Source organism: Chiloscyllium plagiosum, unplaced genomic scaffold, assembly GCF_037043375.1.
Source record: "Chiloscyllium plagiosum isolate Xiang-an unplaced genomic scaffold, Cpla_swu_hap1 HiC_scaffold_11, whole genome shotgun sequence".
Lineage (NCBI taxonomy): Eukaryota > Metazoa > Chordata > Chondrichthyes > Orectolobiformes > Hemiscylliidae > Chiloscyllium > Chiloscyllium plagiosum.
Window position 1 is genome coordinate 92368286 of NW_028270149.1, and position 23298 is coordinate 92391583.

The 23298-nt window shown below is 54.0% G+C and overlaps 1 long non-coding RNA gene across 1 annotated transcript; it reads left to right on the plus strand.

Moving 5' to 3' along the window:
- The first annotated feature begins 1010 nt into the window (after positions 1 to 1010).
- On the plus strand, positions 1011 to 22707 carry LOC148148880 (uncharacterized). Its single transcript, XR_015758600.1, has 3 exons — positions 1011 to 1117; positions 17370 to 17585; positions 19417 to 22707. It is a non-coding gene; the product is annotated as an uncharacterized LOC148148880 (long non-coding RNA).
- Positions 22708 to 23298: the final 591 nt, after the last annotated feature.

The window sequence follows — 23298 nt, forward strand, 5'->3', positions numbered from 1 at the left end:
GATAAAGTGTTAGAGTCAGAACATTGAGGTTTGATATCGGGGAACACTTTATACACAGAAATTGATAAAGCTTGATAAAGCTCCACAAACAGCGATTGACTGGAAATCATTTTTAAATTTTAAATCTGAGATTGGTAGATTTTGAATGAAAATGCTGTCGAATTATGGGACAAAGAGAAGAATTTGTCATGATGATGAAGATTACCATGATTTGGGTGAATGGTGGAAAAGACTCAATAAACTAAATAGTCTCCGCATGTACTGATGTTAATGTAACCATGGAGCCCTTATTCTCTGCAAGGTCAACTCCTGCGGTGTTGTACGTTATTTATCAGAACCTGGCAGCAAATTAGTGACTGGAGCCCTGACCAGAAAATTATCAGTATGAGGGACTTCGCCGGTCTTAATGTGTTTGACAGACGATGAAATGACACAGCCAGCATTTACTAATCCTGATAAATATTGGCATAGTTTGATGAGATCACTTGTGATACAGCATGATTAGCATGTCAGATGATACTCCAACTACTTTTAAGTGTTGCAGTTGTCTGCACTCAGTCTGGTGTTTTCGTGGATTACAGAACAAGTCTTTTGCCCGAAACGTCGATTTTGCCTGTCCTCGGATGCTGCCTGAATTGCTGTGCTCTTCCAGCACCACTAATCCAGAATCTGGTTTCCAGCATCTGCAGTCATTGTTTTTACCAAGTTTTAATTGAGTCAGGGGAAGCAGCTCACTTCACTCTGTACTGTTTGTCTTCCTGTCTTTCACTGTCCAGTATTACTTGAGCATGCCCTTCTCGGGGAGACAAGACAGTTTCACTCCATTCACCATGGAGATGGTGTAACAGTACATGGAGGAGGAGGAGCTGCGTGCACAGCACCAGGTGTCACTCCTCAAACTGCGAGGACAAGCCTTGAAGGAAAAGCCCAAAAACAGAGCTGGCCTGGTTGGAGCACAAGAAAAAGGGAGGAGCTGGCCGATGCAGTGACGTTAAGCTTAATAGCCTTTCAAAAATGCGATGTTAGAATGTGCAGCTCCTTCCAGTAATCCTTCCCAGAGAAGGGAGGAAAACCGTTGTCTTTTCGCATTGCAGTCAGGCTGTTGTCCAGATTCGAGGTATTCACATAATCTTTCCCCTTATCACTGTTGTGGATTGATTAGAATGAAGTCAATTTTGATTGTATTGTTTCAGATTTTTAAATTCGTTCTTTGAATTTGGATGGTTCCGGTAATGCTGTGATTTGTTACCTTTCCCTCGTTCTCGAAATGGTCACGGTGGTGAGCTGCCTTGAGCCACTGCAGTCTGCTGGATAAACATAATCATATCAACCCTCATGTGTTGTTAGGTTTGGAGCTCAAGATTCTGCAGCAGATTGATGCAAGACTGTTGTCCTAACCCATGGGTCAGGATTTTGGACTTTTTAAAATGGAAGTCAGCAATGCTAGCAAGGCCAGTGTTGTTGTCCCTTTTGCATTGCTCTCTCGCCCTCTCTTTGTACCTTCTCTCTCCCGCTCTCTCACCATTTCTCTCGCCCCACTCTATTCCCCTCTCTCGCCCCCTCTATTCCTCTCTCTCGCCCCCTCGATCGCCTCCCCTTTCTCGCACCCCTCTCTCGCCCCCTCTCTTGCTCACCCCCTCTCTCATTCGCCCCCTCACTCTCCCTCCTCTCTCTCCCTCTCTCTAACCCCCTCTCTCGCCCACTCTCTCTCACCCCATCTCTCTCGCACCCTCTCTCTTGCACCCTCTCTCACCCCCGCTCGCTCCCCCTCTCGCCCCTCTTACTCCCCCTCACTTCCCCCTCACTCCTCCTCTCACTCCCCCCTCACTCCCCTCTCATTCTCTCCCTCTCTCTCACCCTCTCTCACCCCCTCTCGTTCCCTTTCTCTCTCCCCCTCTCTAACCCCACTCTCGCTCCTCACTCTCCCCCTCTCTCTCCCCTCTCTCTCCCCCTCATTCTCCCCACCCCTCCTCTCTCACCCCCTCTCTCTCCCCATCATTCTCACCCCTCTCCCTCCTCTCTCGCTCCCCTTTCTCGCCACCACTCATTCTCTCCCCCTCCCTCCCCCCTCTCACCTCTCTCTCCCCTCTCTCCCCCAGTTTCCCTTCCCTTCTCTCTGCCCCCTCTGTCTCCCCCTCTCTCATCCCCTCTTGCTATCCCCCTCTCTTCCCCTCTTAGCCCCTCTCGTTCCCTCTCTCTCCCACTCACCCTCCCACTCTCTATCCCCTTTCGCTATCCCCCTCTCATAACCCCCCTCTCTTTATCACCCCTACTCTCTCTATCCCCCTCTCTTTATTTGCCCCTCTCTCTATTCCTCCTCTCTCTATCCCTCTCTCTCTATGCCCCCCTCTCTCCCCCTCTCTCTATCCTCTCTCTATCCCCGTCTCTGTATCCCCATCTCTCTCTCTCTATCCACATCTCTCTATCTATCCCCATCTCTGTCTCTCTATCCCCCGTCTCTCTCTCTATGCCCGCTCTCTATACCCCTCTCTCTATTCCCCTCAATCTATCCCCCTCTTTTTCCCTCATCACCCCGCTCTCTAACCGCTCTCCATCTATCCTCCTCTCTGTATCTGCTTCTCTCTATCCCCCTCTCTCTATCCCCCTCTGCATCCACCTCCCTCCCCCTCTCTCTCTACCCCTCTCTCTCCTCCTCTCTCGATCCCCCCTCTATCACCCTCTCTATTCCCTCTCTCTACCCCCTTCCTATGTTCTCCTCTCTCTAACCTCTCCTCTCTCTCCATCTTTCTCTCTCGTATCTGTGCCACCTCTCCCCTCACTTGCACCTCTCGCCCTCTCTCTTTCTTTCTCACCCCTCTCTCGCTCTCACTCGATCTCCTCGCTCCCTCTCTCTCCCACTCTCCCACTCTCCCTCTCTCCCGCTCTCCCTCTCTCCCGCTTTCTCGCTCTCTCGCTCACTCTCTCACTCTCTCGCACTCTTGTTCTTTCCTTTCTCTCTCACGCTCTCTCTCTTATCTGTCCCCTCTCTCTCTTTTGCTCTTTCTTGCACCTCTCTCTCGCTCTCTCTCTTGCTCGTGCTGTCTTTTTCTCTCTCTCTGTCTCTCTCTCTCTCAGCCCAACCACCCTCCCTCTCATCCCTCAGTCTCTTACTCGCCCCGTCTCTTGCTCGCCCTGTCTTTCTCTCGCCTTCTCGCTCTCCCAATCTCTTTCTCTCTCCCACTCTTTCTCTCTCTCGCTCTCCTTTCCCCCCTCTCTCACACCCACTTCCTCCCCTCTTTCTCTTCCCTCTCACTGTCACTCTCTCTGTTGTCCCTCTCTCGCACCTCCCTTGCTCTCTCTCAATCACTCTCTCCCTCTCTCTGACACCTTCTCTCCTCTCTCCCTATCTCCCTCCCTCAGTCCTCTCTCTCTCGCTCTCTCACTCTCTCTCTCATATTTACCCCCTCTTTCCCTCTCTCTTGCGCCACTCTCCCTCCTTCTCTTGTTCTCTCACGCTCATTCTCTCTCTCTCTTTCACTCATTCTCTCTCTCTCGCCACTCTCTCGCCCCTCCCTCGCTCTCTCTCGGTCTTTCTCGGTCACTCTTTCCCTTTTACTGACTCCCTCGCTCTGTCTGGCTCCTCTGTCTCTCATTCCCCTCTCTTTACCTCTCTGTCGCTCCTATCTCTCTCTTGCCCTTCTTTTTCTTTGGCACTCTCTCTCTCTCGCCACCTCTCTCCCTCATTCGCTCTTGCTTCGTCACTCTCGTACCCTCTCTTCCTCTCTCACCCTCTCTCTCTGTCTATCTCTGTCTCTCTCTCACTCTCTCTCTCTCACCCTCCCCTTTCTACCCCTCATCTCTTTCCCCATCACTCTCGTGCTACCCTCTCGCGCCCTCAACTTTCTTGCCCTTTCCTAACTCGCCCTCCCCTCTATCGTCCACCCCCTCTCTCGCTTTCCCTCTCTCGGCCACCCACCTCTTTCGCCCTCTCTTCTCTTTCGTCCTCTCTCCCTCCCCTCTCTCACCCTCCCTGCTCTATCGCCCTCACCCCTCTCGCCCTCCCCTCTCTCCCTCCCCCTCTCTCCCTACCCTCTCTTTCCCTACCCTCTCTCTCCCTCCCCCTCTCTCCCTACCCCTCTCTCTCCCTCCCCTCTCTCTCCCTACCCTCGCTCTCCCTCCCCCTCTCTCCCTACCCCTCTCTCTCCCTCCCCTCTCTCTCCCTACACTCTCTCTCCCTCACCTCTCACACCCTCCGCTCTCCCGCCCTACCCTCTCTCTCCTTCCCTTCTCTCTCCCTCCCCCCTCTCTCCCCTTCCCCTCTCCCACCCTCCCCTCTCCCTCCCTCCCCTCTCTCGCCCTCAACTCTCTCTCCCTCCCCTCTCTCTCGGCCTCTCCTCTCTCTCGCCCTCCCCTCTCTCATCCTCCCCTCTCTCTCGCCGTCCACTCCCTCTCAACCTACCCCTCTCGCTGTCCCCCCTCTAGCCCTACACTGTCTCTCGCCCCTCCTCTCTCGACCTCCCTCTCTCACCATCCCCTCCTTCATGCCCCTCTCTCTTTTCCTCCACTCACTCTCACCTTTCCCTTCTCGTTGTCCCCTTCTCACCCTCCCCATCTCTCTCGACCCCTCTCTCCCTGTCACCCTCTCTATCTCTCTTCCCCCTCTCTCTTTCCCCGTTCTCTCTTCACCCACTCTCTCTCACGCCACCCTCTCTCTCTCCCTCCATCGCTCTCCCCCGCTCTCTGTCTCCCCCTCTCTCCCACCCTCTTTCTCTCCTGAACTCTCTCTCCCCCCTCTCTCTCATCCCCGCTCTCTCTCCCCCTCCCTCTCCTCTATCTCCCGCCCCCTCTCTCTCTCTCCCACCTCTCTCTCGCCCTCCATCTTCTCCCCCGCTCACGCTCTCCTCTCATTCTCTCCCACATATCTCTCTCCCCACTCTCTCTCTCTCCCCTATCTCTTTCCCTATCTCCCCCACTCTCTCTACTCACTGTCCCTCTCTCTGCTCCTCTCTCTCCCCCCTCTCTCACCATCTCTATCTCAGCCCTCCGTCTTTCACCCCTCTTTCTCCCACCCCTCTCTCTCCCACCTCTTTATCTCTCCCCCTCACTCTCTCCCCTCTCTTCCACCCCTCTCTCTCTTCCACCTCTTTCTCTTCCCACTCTCTCCCCTCTCAGTCTTCCCTCCTCCCTGTCTCTCTCTGTCTTCTCTCTACCCTCTCTCTCGCCCCTTTCTAATCACCCTCTCTCCCCCTCCACTCTCTCTCGCCCTCCACTCTCTGTCGCCACACTCTCGCCTTCTCCGATCTGTCGCCCCCTCCCCCCCCCTCTGTCTCTTGCCCCCACTCCCACACCCTCTCTCCCACGCCCTCTCTCCCTCCCCTCTCTCGCTTTCTCTTCTCTCGCCCTCTGCTCTCTCGCCCTCGCCTCTCTCTCTCCCCTCTCTCCCTACCCTCTCTCGCTCTACCCTCTCTCTCGCCCGCCTCTCTCTCGTCCTCCCCTATCTCGCCCTCCACTCTCTCACACTCCACTATCTCTCGCCACTCTCATGTTCCCCTCTCTATCCCTTCCCCTCTCTCCCTCCCCGACTCTCTCGCCCCTCTCTCTCCCTCCCCCCTCTCCATTCCCTCTCTCGCCCTCTACTCTCTCGCCCTCCCTTCTCTCTCGCCAATCTCTCGCCTTACCCTCTCTCTCGCCCCCTTCACCGTCCCCCTCTCTTCCCCTCCCCCTCTCTGTACCCCCTCACTCTCCCCCTCTCATTCTCTCCCCCTCTCCCCTCTCTCTCCCTGCTCTCTCCCCTCTCTCTCCCCCTCTCATTCTTCCCCTCTCTCGCTCCCCTCTCATTCTTTTCCCCCTCTCTCCCCCTTTCTCCCCCCTCTCTCCCCTCTCTCTCCCACTCACTCATCCCCTCTCGCTCACCCCCCTCTCACCCTCTCGTCCCCTCTCACTCGCCCCTCTCCCACTCTCCCTCCCACTCTCTCTATTTCCCCTCTCTCTAACACCCCTCTCTCTATCCCCCTCTCTATCCCCCTCTCTCTATCCACCCTCTATTTATCTCCCTCTCTTTATCCCCCCTTTATCCCCCTCTCTCTATCACTTTCTCTCTATCCCCTCTCTCTATCCCCCTCTCTCTATCCCACCTCTCACTATCCCCTTGTCTCTATCTCCCTCTCTCTCTATCCCCTCTCTCTATACCTCTCTCTCTATCCCACGTCTCTCTCTCTCTCTACGCCGTCTCTCTCTCTCTATCCCCGTCTCTCTCTCTCTATCCCCCATCTCTCTGTCTCTCTATGCCTCTCTCTCTATCCCCTCTATCTCCCTCTGTCCCCATCTATCTATCCTCTCTCTATCCCTCTCTCTCTATCCCCCTCTCTATACCCCCCTCTCTCTATCCCCTATTTTTCTATCACCCCTCTCTCTATCCCCCTCTCTCCCCCACTCTCTCCAACCCTCTCTCTATCCCCCTCTATCCCCCTTTCTATATTCTCCTCTCTCTATCCTCTCCTCTCTCTCTCTCGTATCCGCGCCCCCTCTCTTCCTCACTTGCACCTATCGCCCTCTCTCTTTCTCGCCCCTATCTCGCTCTCACTCGCTCTCCCTCGCTCCCTCTCTCCCTCTCTCTCCCACTCTTCCGCTCTCCCCCTCTCTCGCGCTCTCCCTCTCTCACACTCTCCCTCTCTCGCACTTTCGCTTTTTCCTTTCTCTCTCACGCTCTCTCTTGTATCTGCCCCCTCTCTCTCTCAGTCTTTCTTGCACCTCTCTCTCGCTCTCTCTCTCTTGCTCATGCAGTCTCTCTCTCTCTCAGCCCACCCTCCCCCTCTCTCTCTCTTCCCCCTCTCTCTCACTCGCCCCGTCTCTCACTCGTCCCGTCTCTCGCTCGCCCCGTCTTTCTCTCGCCTTCTTGCTCTCCCCATCTCTCTCTCTCTCCTGCTCCTTCTCTCTCTCGCTCTCCTTTCCCCCTTTCTCTCACACCCCCTTTCTCCCCTCTCTCTGTCCAACCACTGTCGTCCTCTATTGTCTCTCTGGCGCGTGCCTCACTCTCTCTCTTACACCCACTTTCGCCCTTCTCTTCCTCTGTTCCCCCATTGCAATCGCTCACCTCTGTCGCTCTCTCTCTATCCCTCTATCACCCCTCCCTCTCTCCTCTCTCTCGCCCCTCTCAATCTCTCTCGCACTCTCTGTCGCCCCTCTCTCGCCCCTCCCTTGCTCTCTCTTGATCACTCTCTCCCTCTCTCACACCTTCTCTCCTCTCTCCCTGTCTCCCTCCCTCGCTGTCTCCTCTCTCTCTCTCGCTCTCTCACTCTCGCTCTCTCACTCTCTCTCTCGTATTTGCCCCCTCTTTCCCTCTCTCTGGCACCTCTCTCCCTCTTTCTCTCGTTCTCTCTTGCTCTTTCTCACTCCCTCTCTCTCATTCTCTCTCTCTCTCTCGCCCCTCTCTCGCCCCTCCCGTGCTCTCTCTCACTCTCTCTCGGTTACTCTCTCCTTTTCTCTATCTCCGTCGCTCTGTCTCTCTCTTCTCTCACTCCCCTCTCTTTCCCTCTCTCCCTCCCCCTCTCTCTCCCTCTCTCTCTCCCCCTCTCATTCTCCCTCTACTCTCTCGCTCCCCTCTCTTGCCCCCCTCTCATTCTCGCGCCCTCTCTCCCCGTCTCTCCCCCTCCCTTCCTTCTCTCTCACCTCTCTCCCCTCTCTCCCCCAGCCTCCCCTCCCCTTCTCTCTGCCCCGTCTGTCTCCCCCACTCTCGTCCCCTCTCGCTCTCCCCCTCTCTCCCCCTCTCGTCCCCGCGCTCTCCCCCACTCTCCCACTCTCCCTCCCACTCTCTCTATCCTCCTCTCTCTATCCCCCTCCCTCTATCTACCCTCTCTTTATCCCCTCTCTTTATCCCCCTCTTTTTATCCCTCACTCTCTACCCTCTCTCTATCCCCCTCTCTCTATCACCCTTCTCTTTATCCCCCTCTCTCTACCCCAACTCTCTCTCTACCCCTTCTCTCTCCCCTCTGTCTCTATTCCCTCTCTCTCTATCCCCCCTCTCTCTATACCCTCTCTCTCTATCTCCCTCTCAATCTATTCCCTCTCTCTCTGTCCACCTCTCTTTCTATCCCCTTTCTCTCTATCCACGTCACTCTCTCTATCCCCCGTCTATCTCTCTCTATGCCCCCCTCTCTCTCCCCCTCTCTATATCCCCCTCTTTCTATCCCCCATCTCTCTATCCCCCTCTCTCTATTCCCCTCTGCCTATGCCCCCTCCCTCTATACCCCTCTCTATCCCCCTCTCTCTATCCCCCCCCTCTCTCCCCCCCCCTCGCTCACCCTCTCTCACTCCCCGGTCTCTCGATCCGCCCTCTCTATACGCCTTCTCTATCGCCCCTCTCTATCCTCTCCTCTCTCTACAACTATCTCTCTCTCATATCCGCGCCATCACTCCCCATCGCTTGCACCTTTCGCCCTTCTCTTTCTCTGTTCCCCCATTGCCATCGCTCATCTCTCTCGCTCTCTCTCTCTATCCCTCTCTCGACCACCCCTCTGTCTCTCTCGCCCCTCTCAATCTCTCTCGCACTCTCTCTCGCCCCTCCCTTGCTCTCTCTCGATCACTCTCTCCCTCTCTCACACCTTCTCTCCTCTCTCCCTGTCTCCCTCCCTCGCTGTCTCCTCTCTCTCTCTCGCTCTCTCACTCTCTCTCTCGTATTTGCCCCCTCTTTCCCTCTCTCTTGCACCTCTCTCCCTCGTTCTCTCGTTCTCTCTCGCTCATTCTCTCTCCCTCTCTCTCATTCTCTCTCTCTCTCGCCCCTCTCCCGCTCTCTCTTGCTTTCTCTGGGTCACTCTCTCCCTTTCTCTATCTCCGTCGCTCCATCTCGCTCCTCTCTCTCACTCCCCTCTCTTTCCCTCTCTCTCCCCACTCTCTCTCCCCTTTCTCCCCCTTCTCATTCTCCCTTCTCCCTACTCTCTCTCCCCTCTCTCGCCCCCTCTCATTGTCTCCTCCCTCTTTCCCCATCTCTCTCCCCCTCTTTCCCCTCTCTCCCCATCACTTCCCACTCTCTACATCAGCCTCCCCTCCCCTAGTGTCTGCCCCCTCTCTCGTCCCCTCTCGCTCTCCCCCCTCTCACCTTCTCGTCCCCTCTCTCTTTCCCTCTCTCCCACTCTCCCTCTCGCTCTCTCTATCCCCCCTCTCTATCGCCCTCTCTCTATCCCACTCTCTTTATCCCCTATCTTTTTCCCCCCCTCTCTATCCCCATGTCTCAACCCCCCGCTCTACTCCCTCCTCTCTCTATCCCCCCTCTCTCTACCCCACCTTTCTCTATCACCCTCTCTCTCTCTATCCCCCTCTCTGTCTATCCTCTCTCGCTCTATCCCCCTCTCTCCCTATCCCCCGTCTCTCTCTCTCTATCCCCATCTCTCTCTCTCTATTGCCCATCTCTCTCTCTCTATCCCCGTCTATCTCTCTCTATGCCCCTTTCTCTCTCTCTATCCCCCACTCTAAATCCCTCTCTCTCTATCCACCCTCTTTATCCCCCTCTCTCTATCCTTCTCTGCCTATCCCCATCTCTCCATCCCCCCTCTCTCCCCCCCTTTCTCTCTCCCCCTCTCACTTCCCCCTCTCTCGATCCCCCCGCTCTATAAGCCCTCTCTGTCCCCCTCTCTCTATCCCCCTTTCTATACTCTCCTCTTTCTCTATCCTCTCCTCTCTCTCCAACTATCTCTCTCGTATCCGCTCCCAATCTCCTCATCACTTGCATCTCTCGCCCTCTCTCTTTCTTTCTCGCTCTCGCTCGCTCTCCCTCTCTCCCTCTTTACCTCTCTCTCCCACTCTCCTTCTCTCCCTTTTTCCCTCTCTCCCGCTCTCCTCCTCTCTCGCACTCTCGCTCTTTCCTTCTCTCTCACGCTCTCTCTCGTATCTGTCCCCTCTCTCTTACTCTTTCTTGCACCTCTCTCTCGTTCTCTCTCTTGCTCGTGCTGTCTCTCTCTCTCAGCCCACCCTCCCTCTTTCTCTCATCCCTCTATCTCTCACTCGTCCCCGTCTCTCGCACGCCCCGTGTTTCTCTCGCCTTCTCGCTCTCCCCATCTCTCTCACCCGCTCCTTCTCTCTCTCTCGCTGTCCTTTCACCCCTCTCTCTCACACCCCATTTCTCCCCTCTCTCTCCCCCATCACTGTCGCCCTCTATTGTCTCTCTCTCGCGCGCGTACCCCACTCTCTCTCTTACACCCACTTTTGCCCTTCTTTCTCTGTTCCCTTGTCGGAATCGCTCACCTCTCTCGCTCTCTTAATCTCTCTCTTTGTTCCCTCGTCGCCATCGTTCAACTCTCTCTCTCTCTCTATCCCTCTCTCTATCACCACTCTCTCTCCATTCTCTCTCTCTCTCGCCCCTCTCAATCTCTCTCGCTCTCTCTGTCGCCCCTCTCTCGCCCCTCCCTTGGTCTCTCTCGATCACTCTCTCCCACTCTACCACAACCTCTATCCTCTCTCCCTCCCTCGCTGTCCCCTCTTTCCCTCTATCTTGCACCTCTCTCTCTCTTTCTTTCGTTCTCTCTCTCTCATTATCTCTCCCTCTCTCTCATTCTCTCTCTCTCGCCCCTCTCCCTCCCCTCCCTCGCTCTCTCTCGGTCACTCTCTCCCTTTCTCTATCTCCCTCGCTCTGTCTCGCTCCTATCTCTCACTCCCCTCTCCTTCCCTCTCTCTCTCTTGCCCTTCTCTTTCTTTGGCCCCTCTCTCTCTCTCTCACCACCTCTCTCCCTCATTCGCTCTTGCTTCGTCACTCTCGCACCCTCTCTTCCTCTCTATCCCTTTGTCTCTCTTGGCCTTCCCACTGTCTCTCGCCTCCTCTCTCTCACTCTCTTTCGCCCCTCTCTCATCCCTCGACCTCTCGGTTGTCCCGTCTCTCCATCTCGTTCTCCCCTCTCTCTCTCGCGGCCTCTCCCTCTCACTCTTCCCCCCACTCTTTCTCTGTAGCCCTCAATCTCTCTATTCTGCCCCCTTCTCTCTCTACCAATCATCTCTCTCTCTCTTGCTCGCTCTCTCCCTCTCTCACTGTCTCTCTCTCGCACTCTCTCTCGTATCTGCCCCCTCTCTCCCTCCCTCTAGCACCTCTGTCTCTCGCCACTTCTTTCTCTCGCTGTTACCCTCACGCATTCTCTCTCTCTCTTGCTCACCCCCTTTGTTCATCTCTCTGCATCTCTTGCTCTCGTTCTGGCTCTCTGTCTGTCTCTCTCCCTGTCGCCGACTCTCGCCCTCACCTCTCTCCCTCTCATCTCTTTCCCCCACCATCTCACGCCATCATCTCTCTCGCCCACCCCTCTCTCGCCCTCCCCTCTCTCGCCCACACCCTCTCTCGCCCTCCCTCTCTCGGCCTCCCCCGTCTTTTGCCCTCTCCTCTATTTCGCCCTCCCTCTCTCCCCCTCCCCTCTCTCGCACTCCCCTCTCTCCCCACTCTCCCTCCTCTCTCTCCCTACCCTCTCTCTCCTCCTCCAGTCTCTCTCCCTCACCTCTCACACCCTCCCCTCTCTCACCCTACACTCTTTCTCCCTCCTTTCACTCTCCCTCCCTCTCTCTCCCCTTCGCATCTTTCACCCTCCCCTCTCCCACCCTCCCCTCTCCCGCCCTCCTCCTCTCACGCCCTCCCCCTCTCACTCACCCATCTCTCGCCCTCCCCTCTCTCTCCCTCCCCTCTTTCTCGCCCTCCCCTTTATCGCCCTCCCCTCTCTCTCGCACTCCTCTCTCTCTTGCCCTTCCCTGTCTATCGCCCTCCTTTCTCTCGCCCCCACTCCCTCTCAACCTACCCACTCTCGCTGTCCCACGTCTCACACTCCCTCATCTCGCGCTCCCCTCTTTTGCCATTCCCTCTCTCTCGCCCTCCCCCTCTCTCGCCCCCACTCTCTCGCCCCCTCTCTCACCCTCTCGCCCCCTCTATCTCGCCCTGCCTCTCTCGCCCCCCGCACCCGTCCTCTCACCCCGTTGCTCTCGCCTCCCTCTCTCCGCCCCTCTCTCTCACCCCCCGATACCCCAGTCTCACACTCCCCCACTCTTCCTCCCCTCTCTCGCGCCCCTCTATCTCGCCCTCCACTCTCTCTAACACCCCCTCTCGCCCTCCCCTCTCTCTCTCGACCGGCCCACTCTATCGCGCTCCCCTCTCTCTCTCGTCCTCCCTTCTCTATCTCGCCCTCTCCTCTCTCTCTCCCTCCCCCTCTCTCCCCCTTCTCTCCCCTCTCTCTCCCCACGCTCTCCTTCACTCTTCCGCCTCTCACTCTCCTCTTCCCCCTCTCTCTCTCTTCCCCCCTTCCCCTTTCTCTCTTCGCCCACTCTCTCTTGCCACCCTCTCTCTCCCTCCATTGCTCCCTCCCCCGCTGTCCCTCTCCCCTCTCTCCCACCTCTCTTTCTCTCTCCTGCTCTCTCTCCCCGTTATCTGTCTCCCCCGTTCTCTCTCTTCCCCTCTCTCTCCCCCATCTCTGATCACTTCTCTCTCTGTCCCACCTCTATGTCTCTCTCCATCTCTCTATCCGCCGCTCACACTCTCCCCTCACTCTCCCACCCCTCTCTCCTCACTCTCTCACTCTCTCCTGCTCTCTCTCTCACCCGCGCACTCTCTCCCACTCTCTCTCTCCCTACTGTCCATCTCTCTCTACCCCCACTCTCTCCCCCGCTCTCTACCCCTCTCGCTAACGTGCCTCTCTCTCTCCCCCCTCTTTCTCACCCCTCTCACTCTCACCCCTCTATCTCCCCCTCTCTCCCCATCTATCTCTTCCCCCCTCTCTCTCTTCCACCCTCGTTCTCTTCGCACTCTCTCTCCCCTCTCACTCTTCCCTTCTCCCTGTCTCTCTGTCCTCTCTCTACCCTCTCACACTCTTGCCCTTCTCTCGCCCACCTCTCTCCCCCTACCCTCTCTCTCGCCCGCCCCATCGTCCTCCGCTCTCTTGCCCTCCACTCTCTCTCCCTATCTCTCCCACTCCCACTCTGCCTCCCCTCGCTCGCCCTCTCCACTCTCTCTCGCCCTACCCTCTCTCTCGACTTGCCCTCTCTTGCCTCCCACTCCCAACCGCTCTCTCTCACCTCCCCTGTCTCCCTTCCCCTCTCTCTCACCCCCTCTCTCCCTCCCCTTGCTCTCCCTCTCCTCTCTCGTCCTCCCCTCTCTAGCCACTCTCTCACTCTCCCCTCTCTCTCCCTCCCCTCTCTCTCATCCCTCTCTCTCCCTCCCCTCCTCCACTCTCGCCCTCTCCTCTCTCGCCCTCCCCTCTCTCTTTTCCTCCCCTCTCTCACACCCTCCCCTCTCTTGGGCTGTCCCCTTTCTCACCCTCCCACTCTCCCCCTCCCTTCTCTCGCCCTACCCTCTCCCCATTATTTCTTTCGCACTATCCTCTCTTGCTCTACCCCTCTCATCCTCCCACTCTCGCTCTACCCCTCTCACTGTGCCCTCTCTCATTCCCCCCACACTCCGCTCTCTCGCCCTCACCCCTCGCCCTACCTTCTCTCTTGTACTTCCCTCTCGCCCTACCTCTCTCTTGCACTCCCCTCTCGCTCTCCTCTCTCTCTCCCCTCACTCTCACCTCTCGCCCTCCCCCTCCCGCCCTCGCCCCTCTCTCCTCCTCTCTCTCACGCTCCCGTCTCTGGCCATCCCGTCTCTCGCACTTACGTTTCTCGCCCTCCCCCCTCTCTCTCCTCCCCTCTCTCCACCTCCTCTCTCCCTGCCTCCCCTCTCTTGCCCTTCATTCTCTTTCCCTCACCTCTCGGGCCGTCCTCAATCTTGCCCTCCCGTTCTCTCGTCATCCTCTATCTCGCCCTCCCACTCTGCCCCTCCCTTCTCTCACCCTCCCCTCTCCCCATTATCTCTCTTGCACTATGCTCTCTCGCCCTACCCCTCTCACCCTCCCCCTCTTGCTCACCCCCTCTCGCTCTGCCCTCTCTAGCCTTCCCCCTCACTCTCCTCTCTCTCTCTCCCCTCGCTCTCCTCTCTCTCGCCCTCCCTCTCTCGCCCTAGCCCCTCTCGCCCTCGCCCCTCTCCCCTCCCCTCTCTCACGCTCCCGTCTCTGGCCATCCCATCTATCGCACTCACTTTCCTCGCCCCCACCTCTCGCCCAACCCCTCTGTAAACCTCCCCTTTCTGCCCCTCCCCTCGCTCTCCCTCATCTCTCTCACCCTCCACTCCATCTCACCCTCGCCCTCTCTATCACCCTTCCACCTCTCTCTTGCTCTCCTCCCCTCTCTTTCGCCCTTCCCCTCTGTCAACCTCCCCTCGCTGCACCTCCCCTTGCTCCCCTTCCACTCGCTTCCCCTCCCCTCGCTCCCCCTCATCTTTCTCGCCCTCGACTCTCTCTCGCCCTCCCCCGCCTCTCACACTCCCACCTCTCTTGCTCTCCTCCCTCTTTCTCACTGTCTCCCCTCTCTCACCCTCCCCCCCTCTCTCACGCTCCCATCTCTCACCGTACCCCCTTTCTCGACCTCGCCACTTTCTCACCCTCGTTCTCTTCGCACTCTCTCTCCCCTCTCATTCTTCCCTTCTCCCTGTCTCTCTGTCCTCTCTCTACCCTCTCACACTCTTGCCCTTCTCTCGCCCACCTCTCTCCCCCTACCCTCTCTCTTGCCCGCCCCATCGTCCTCCGCTCTCTCTTGCCCTCCACTCTCTCTCCCCATCTCTCCCACTCCAACTCTGCCTCCCCTCGCTCGCTCACTCCTGTCTCACCCTCTCCTCTCTCGCCCTCTCCACTCTCTCTCTCCCTACCCCTTTCTCGCCCTACCCTCTCTCTCGACTTGCCCTCTCTTGCCTCCCACTCCCAACCGCTCTCACCCTCCCCTTTTTCTCGCCCTCACCACTCTCTCGCCCACGCTTTTCTCACGCCCTCCACTCTGTCCCCTCCCCTCGCTCCCCCTCATCTCTCTCACCCACCCCTCTCTCTCGCCCTCCCCTCTCTCGCGCCCTCCCCTCTTTCACGTCCTCCCCTCTTTCTCACCGTCCCCCTCTCTCTCACACTCCTTTCTCTCGACCTCCCCTCTCTCTCGCCATTTACCTCTACCTTGCCAACCCTCCCGTCCTTCCCACATCTCGCCCACCCCCGTATCGCCCTGCCCATTCCTCGCCCTACCCCCTCTCTCGTTCCCCCTCTCTCCCTCTACGCTATCTCGCCCTCCCCTCTCTCGCACTCCCCTCGCTCGCCCTCCACTCTCCCGCCCTCTCCTCTCTCCTCCTTCCCTATCTCGTCCTACCCTCCCTCGCCCTCCCCTTTCCCGCCCTCCCCTCTCTCCCCCTTCCTTATCTCGCCCTCCCCTCTATCGCTCTCCCCTATCTCGCGCTCCGGTCTCACTCTCCCGTCTCTCGCACTCCGGTCTCTCACCCTCCCCTCTCTCGCCTTCAACCCGTCGCTCTAACCTCCTCGCCCTCTCCCTCCCTTAACTCTCTTTCCCTCCTCTCTGTCTCCCTCCACTCTCTCTCCCTCCCCGCTCTCGCTCTGCACCCTCTCGCCCTCCCCCACTCTCCCACCCCCTCTCGCCCTCCCCCTCCCCCCTCTCGCACTACCTACCCTCGTCCTCCCCTCTCTTTCGCCCTCCCCGCTCTCTTGCACATCACCTCTGTCCCCCTCCCCTCGCTTCACCTCCCCCCGCTCCCCCTTCTCTCTCACCCTACCCTCTCTCTCGACCCCTCCGTCTCGCTCTCCCTGTCTTGCACTCTACTCTCTCGCCCTCCCCTCTCTCGCCCTCCCCTCTCTCACCCACCCACTCTCGTCCTCCGCTCTCTCGCCCACCCCTCTCTCCCCCTCCCCTCACTCGCTCGCCCCCTCATTCTCTGTTTCTGCCTCTCTCTTTTTATGTCTTTCTCTCTCTGCTCCCCGATCTCTCTTGCCCCTTTGTCTCTCTCCTCGCCCCTCTCTCTGTGTCTTTCTCTCTCTTGCCCCCTCCCTCGTCCGTCTCTCAGTCTCAGTCTTTCTCTCGCCTATTCTCTCTCTCGCCCCTGTCTCTTATTATCTCCTCCCGTGTCTTTCTCTATCTCTCTCCCTCACCCTATCTCTCTCTTTCCCCCCTCTCTCCCCTCTCCTTCACTCTCTCTCCATCTTCTCTCACTCTCAATTCCCCCTCCCTCGGTGTCTCTCTCTCTCCCCCCCCACCTCCCTCTGTTTCTCTTTGACTGAATCTCTGTCCCTCCTGTCCCTACTTCTCTGACACACTCTGTCTCCCTGATCCTTCCCTCTCCCCCTGACCCAGAGACAGGGGGTGGGCTTAGTGGGTAGAGACTGAATTGCGAGAGGGAGACAGAGACGGCATGAGAGAGAGAGGGGGAGGGAGAGAGTAAAGAGTGGAGGCAGGTGAAGAAACCGGAGTGGGGGTGTGAGAGAGAGTGGAGGATAAAGGAGAGTGTTGAAAGAGAGATTGTGCTGAAAGAGAGAGAGAGAGAGAGAATTGATATGAAAGAGTAGGGGAGAGGAAATGGGAAAGCCAGCTTAGAGTGGGGGGTACAGAGGGAGTTAAACCCAGCTCTTGAGCTTTGGCCTGGTGCCCTCCTCCCTTTCCCTGAGGACCAGGACTTGGGGCTGAGTCTGTCTGTCTCCAGCTCAGCTTCTGCAACACAAAGACACACAACAACATCGGTCACTCTGCTGCTCAGCATGGTTTAATGAACATTTTTATTGTTTACAAATGAAAGTGATGGATACAGTCAGTGGGATGGCGCCTTTTCTCACTGGCCCCTGAATTGTGAGAAACTGAAATGTTTCTCTGTAACCCCCCTGTGGGATAAGGATGGACAAACCAGCGCTACCCTCAGTCTGTTACCATAGCGACAGGCTGCTCCATCGCTGAAACACTGAACTGAAATGTGAAAATCCCGGATGGATTGATTAATGAGGGAATTTGATGGATGGATGGATTTGGGTGAAGGGATATTTCAGCACATTCTTCAGCTGCTGCCTGAACTTAGTCTGGGTCACGGCATAAATCGCGGTGTTTGTGCAGCAACTGAGGAGCTGCAGCATGAAGCCCAATTCCTGCACAAAGGGATGGAGATACACAGACTGATACCCAATATCATCCATCCGGTACCATACAGAATACAGCATGAACGTTGACCATAACAGGATGAAATTGGCCGAGATCACAAACAGTAAAATGATGGATTTTTTTCGGTTTCTCATTTCTGTGTCAGACTGAGCGTCCCCATTGGTGTGAGCGTGGAGTCTCCTGCGGGCTCTGCTGGTCACTATAATGTGTCTGACGGTGAGAACATTGAGCAGCAGGATCAGGAGAAATGGGACACACGGGGTTAGAATGTTGTGGAGGAACTCGATTGTGACCCAAACAATGGACCATCGAGCAGCGTCTGTTACATCACAAAACCAGGGGGTGTTCACCAGCGAATACCGAGCCGTGAGCATAAAATACCTGAAAATGTTCTTTAAACAGCTCAGCACAGTCACTGCTCCCAGAACCACAGCCGCCATTTTCTCACTGCAATATTTACTTTTCAGCTTCTGGCAACATATGGCCACAAACCGATCAAAGGTGAAAGTGACGGTGAACCAGACAGAGCAGTCAGTGGCTACATAAAGCAGGACGGCGTGGATATTGCACACTGGGACGGAGTCCATCAGGAAATAAAACTGTTCCCGATAAACAATGGGAATGTGTCTCAGGATCAGGTCGAGGATAATGACCAGGAGATCCGCCGCTGCCATGGCCCCCAGGTAACGTCTGACACATGGAGACAATCCACAATCTTTATAAAGCAGGACGTAGATGGTCACTACGTTAACTGTGAGGAAGGAAAACAAACCCATTATCCATCAGCCTGGAGGCAAAGGGACCCGTTTGATCGGGGACCCAGTGAGATTTTCAAATGTGTCCCTGTATTCAGGGATTTATTAAAATAATTGGAGTTGGAATAAAAAATGGGAAGGTCTGAATTATTGACAAAAATGTGACATAAATCACAGGAAACCCTCACTCTCCATTACTGAACTACTGTGGTGAGCACAGAGCATGCTCGGAGGGTCTGGTGGTGTGGCCCCCTCTGGGAAGGGAATGATCTCCCTCTGTACTAGCCCATCCAGCAGGACCTCCGTGCCCCGGTCGAGAAACCATGATGTAATTGCCCCTTATCTGGCATGCTCGGGGTAAACTGTGCAGGGCAGCTCCAAACGGAGAAAGCTCTTGTTTGATTTACCAAATCCAATACCTCGCATTAATCCAAACTGAACAGCCCAGTGTGTGATATAACTGCTACCTCACTCTCCCTCTTCAATTTTAAAATACCCTCCCCCTCTCCAGGAGGCCTGCACACTCCGGCTTTTATTTTCACAAAGACCCGGAGCTTAGTTTGCCTTGTGTGGTTAGAGGGAGGAGGGACAGATTGCAGACACAGTCAGTGTGGAGGAGAGGCTGGACAGTAATCATTTAATGGTTTTAGGAAGAGGACAGTCACACTAGTGTTGGCGAATACTGATCCGTGTTTGGGGGCCAGAAATTATTGTCTTTCTCCGTCTCTGGTCTTCAGTAATAAATATCTATTTGAGACCCTTCATTGTGCATAGTGTGTCTGCAGGATTTCTTTTCCTAATACTGCAGATTACAGATAATAGCAATTAAAGATGTTCATAGTTAATTTCCATGGCACAGCACGTGCACTCAATATCCTACAGTTGACACAAATATTTTGTATTTGTTTAACAATACAAATTTTGTGTAGTTCAGTAATGGTAACCTAGTTATAATAAATCCACACCGAGCTGAAAGCTGACCTTAAAATATGACCAAAAATCTGGGTATGGTAGTGTAGTGAGTAATGTCCCTACCTCTGAGCCAGAGCTCTGGATTTGATTCCTGAACGTGTGTGATAATGTTCCAAGCTCTGGACTAGAAGTTCTGAATTCAAGTCCTGCCTGTTGCAGAGGTATGTCACGGCATGTTGTAACAGGCTGATGAGCAAACACACAGGAAAATAATGTTACAGCTTTATGGGTATTGCCGAGTGATGCTAGTGTCCCTACCTCCAAGCACAAAGGCCGATGTGTAAATCCCACAGTAGTGTCTCATGATACACCTGCACAAACTGATTAAAATTGATTTACAAATGTGACTTGATGGAGAAGGTAGAGGTGTCAGTAGTGCATTTGAGAATTTAGGCCCCGAATGAAAGTGCAGCCATTCGTGTTGATTGGACTAACATTTCGTAGCAGTAGGTGTTTATAAAATCAGAATGATCATGGATAGGGTGAGTAGTCAGGGTTTTTTCCCATGTCAGTGGCGCCCACACCTAGAGGGCATTGGTTGAAATTGAGAGGGGAAAGGTTTTGATGAGGTCTAATGAGCATCTTTTCATGCAGAGGGTGGTGTGCGTATGGAATGAGCTGCCAGAGGAAGTTATGGAGGCTGGTACAACTATAACATGTAAAATTCACCTGGGTGCTGCCAGACCTGCCGAGCTTTTCCAGCAATTTCTGTATTTGTTGCAAAATGCATTCATTTTAACACAAGTATTCTGAATACATTAAACATTTTATTGTTTTAATGACGCAGGGACATATAAACATATCTCCAAATCGACCAAGACCATTTTCTGCTAAGGGTATGGCTCTGTGTATGACAGCAGCAATGATGCACCTACATGGAACAGGGAATGTGATGGAGACATAGTTTGGACAATGCACAAGGAGACCTCACATGATACAGGCTGGGAGACGATGACATTACTGTGTGATTCAACTCAGAGTGGGAAGAAATGTAATCTGCCGGAGAAGGAACGGCCTATTGGACTCTCTCTCTCTCCATCATTATTCCTCATCACAGCAATATGTGCGAACTAAAAAGAACCTCTGCAGTCATTGTTACAATTTTTATAGAATCCCTGCAGTGTAGAAACAGACCGTTCGGCCCAAAAAGTCCATACCAACCTTCCAAAGAGGAACCTTCCCAGGCTCGCTCCCTTACATTTACCCCGACCGATGCACATAACCTAGAAACCCCTGAACACTTTGGACAAATTATCATGACCAATCCATCTAACCACCACAGCTTTGGACTGTGGGAGGAAACTGGAGCAACCATTAGAAGGGGAGAATGTGCAAACTCCACACAAATAGTCACCCGAGTCTGGAATCGAACCCAAGTCACTGGTGCTCTGAGGCAGCAGTGCGAACCACTGAGCCACGGTGCTACCCTTTGGGTGATCCTTGACCTGAATTCATTATAATCTCCTCCCTGCCTAATGCAAATGGAATTCAGCCAAATCCAACTGTTACAGGATGAAATCCCATTGCTAGCAGCTTGTGTGAGTGGAAGCAGAATCTCTCAATTTTTCCTTTTTTCAGGAGTTACACTAATATCTGGACAAAGTTCTTTCAACTTGAAATTGCAGAGATTTTGTTCATCGATTTTGTGTGTGTGCGCAGACTCACCAGTGTTTTTAGAAAGGGGAATATTGATTAGATTCCCCACCGTGTGGAAACAGGCCCTTTGGCCCAACAAGTCTACACCGACCCTCCGAAGAGCAACACACCCAGACCCATTCCCCTACATTTACCCCTTCACATAACACTGCGGACAATTTAGCATGGCCAATTCACCCAACCTGTACATTTTTGGAGCACCTGGAGGAAACCCACGCAGACACGGGGAGAATGTGCAAACTCCACACAGACAGTTACCTGTGGTGGGAATTGAACACGGGTCTCTGGTGCTGTGAGTTAGTAGTGCTAACTACTGTGCCAGCGTACCACCCATTATGTATTACATATTTGCAATACCCAAACAGTTTGCCATTCATCTTTCCATCATAGTTTGAGTAACATTTCTCTGGATCATAAACGTGTTGTTTTAGCAGATTAAAGAGACTAGCCTGACTTGTTCCTAAAACTGACCCTGATTTAGAAGTCTGAGAATGGTATCATCGGCCATATCACGAACCTGGTTACATTTAACATTTGTTGTGAGCAGTGGAGGAGTGGGACTCGAAAAGGAAGCAGTGATCCAAAAAGCCGGCGAACTATAGACCGGTGAGCCTGATGTCAGTGGTGGGTAAGTTGGAGCGGATTATGAAGGACAGGATTTACATACATTTGGGAAGGCAAGGGCTGATCGGGGTAGACAACGTGGCTTTCTGCATGGGAAATCATGTCTCATTAATTTGATTGAGTTTTATGAAGAGGTGACAAAGAAGATTGATGAAGGCAGTTTGGTAGACATTGTCCACATGGACCTCAGTAAGGTGTTCATGACATTCCGATTGATAAGGTTCGGTCACATGGGGTACAGAGGAAGCTCGTCACAATTGGCTTGAAGGAAGACGGGTATTTTTCAGACTGGAGGCTTGTGAGCAGCAGTGTGCTGTAAGAATCAGTACTGCGTTCACTGCATTTCATCATTTATATCAAGTCTTTGGATATGAATATCGGAGGCATAATTAGTAAGTTTACAGATGATGGTGGTATTGTGGAAAATCTCAGAATACAACGAGACCACAATTAGATGGGACAAAGGGGCAAGGAGTGACAGATGAAGTTTAATTGAGATAAATACGAGGTTTTGCATTTTGGGAAGGCAAATCAAGGCAGAAATTATACGCTTAATGGTAAGGTCCTGGGGAGTGTTGTGGATCAAAGGGAACTAGGGTTGCAGCTACATTGTTCCTTGAAAGTGGAGTCGCAGGTTGACAGAGTGGTGCAGAACACATTTGATACATTTCCCTTAATCAGTTGGAGCATTGAGCAAAGGAGTTGTGATGGCATGTTGCATCTGTACAGGACGTTGGTGAGGCGACTTTAAGAATACTGCATATAACTCGGTTTTCTGCAGAAATGATTTACACAGATGTTGCAGGACTGGAGGAAATGAGCTTTCAGGAGACGTTGGTTAGGTTGAGGTGGTTCACCCGGAGTGTCAGAGGCTGAGGGGTGACATTATAGAGTTTTATAAAACCATCAGGGGCATGGATACCCTGAACAGCCACGTTCTGCTCCCTCGAATAGGGGAGTCCAGAACAAGAGGGCATAGGTTGAAGGCGAGAGGGCGAATGATTTAGAAGTGTCCCGAAGGCAAATGTTTCACACAGAGAGTGGTGTGTGTACAAGGCGCATTTAAAAAGTATATGAAAGAGGAGGGATATTGGCCAAGTACTAGCAAATGGAACTTCCAGTCATCTAGCTTCACGATCTCACTTGAGAAGAGAGATCCTGGCATTCAATATCACCTGTTTGAAGAAAACACTTGCTGCTCATCTATCATGGCCTATTGATGTGAACAGAAGAGGCTGAAACAAGGGTTCAGGTGAAAATGACTGGACATGATATCAAGCCAGTGGTTAGCTTCTGTTGACATCAAGGAACTGAACAAAACTGGACTTAACGGGAATCAGAGTAAAATCTCAAGTGTTTGGAATTATACATGGCACAAAGGGAGATGTTCATTATCTCCATCCTAGGTCAACTCTATGGGAGATCCTCAGGGTAGCTTCCTCTTCACAAACATCTTCAGCTACTTCATCAATGTCTCCCCACCAGAAGATCAGAGGTGGGGATGGTCACTGAAGATTCCACAATGTTCAGAATGTTTTGTCCCTGTCAGCTCCTGAACCAGCCTGTGTCCATGTGCAGCGAGACCCAGACTCAATTGAGGCTTGTGCTGTTGAAGTGCATGTAACAGCACTTCCTGACACTGCACATTGCCACAGGCACTTGGCCGGCACATTGGCATAGTGGTTAGCAATGCTGCCTCCCAGTGCCAGAGACCCGGGTTCAATTCTCCGCCTCAGGCGACTGACTGTGTGGAGTTTGTACATTCTCCACGTGTTTGCATGGGTTTCCTCCGGGTGCAGGTTCGGTGAATTGGCCATTCTAAATTGTCCGTAGTGTTAGGTGAAAGGGTAAATGTAGGGGAATGTGTCTGGGTGGGTTGCTTTTCGGAGGATCGGTGTGGACTTGTTGGGCCGAAGGGCCTGTTTCCACACTGCAAGCAAACTAATCTAAAAAAAGGCTTCATTCAGCACCTCATAGGAATATGAGGAAGCCATTTAGCGCATTGATACTACTGGAGAAGAACAGGGCCAGCCCATTCAGTGCCTCCAGCTCAGGAAGAGAAGGAATCTCGTGTGATTGACCACAACAACACCCCTCGAAAATATTTGAAGGCGGTAGCGTAGATTCTAATGTTCTAGGAGAAAGTGAGGACTGCAGATGCTGGAGATCAGAGCTGAAAATGTGTTGCTGGAAAAGCGCAGCAGGTCAGCCAGCGTCCAAGGAGCAGGAGAATCGACGTTTCGGGCATGAGCCCTTCTTCAGAAAGGGCTCATGCCCGAAACGTCGATTCTCCTGCTCCTTGGATGCTGCCTGACCTGCTGCGCTTTTCAAGCAACACATTTTCAGCTAGATTCTAATGTTTTCTTATTTTTAAGGAAATGTAAACAGT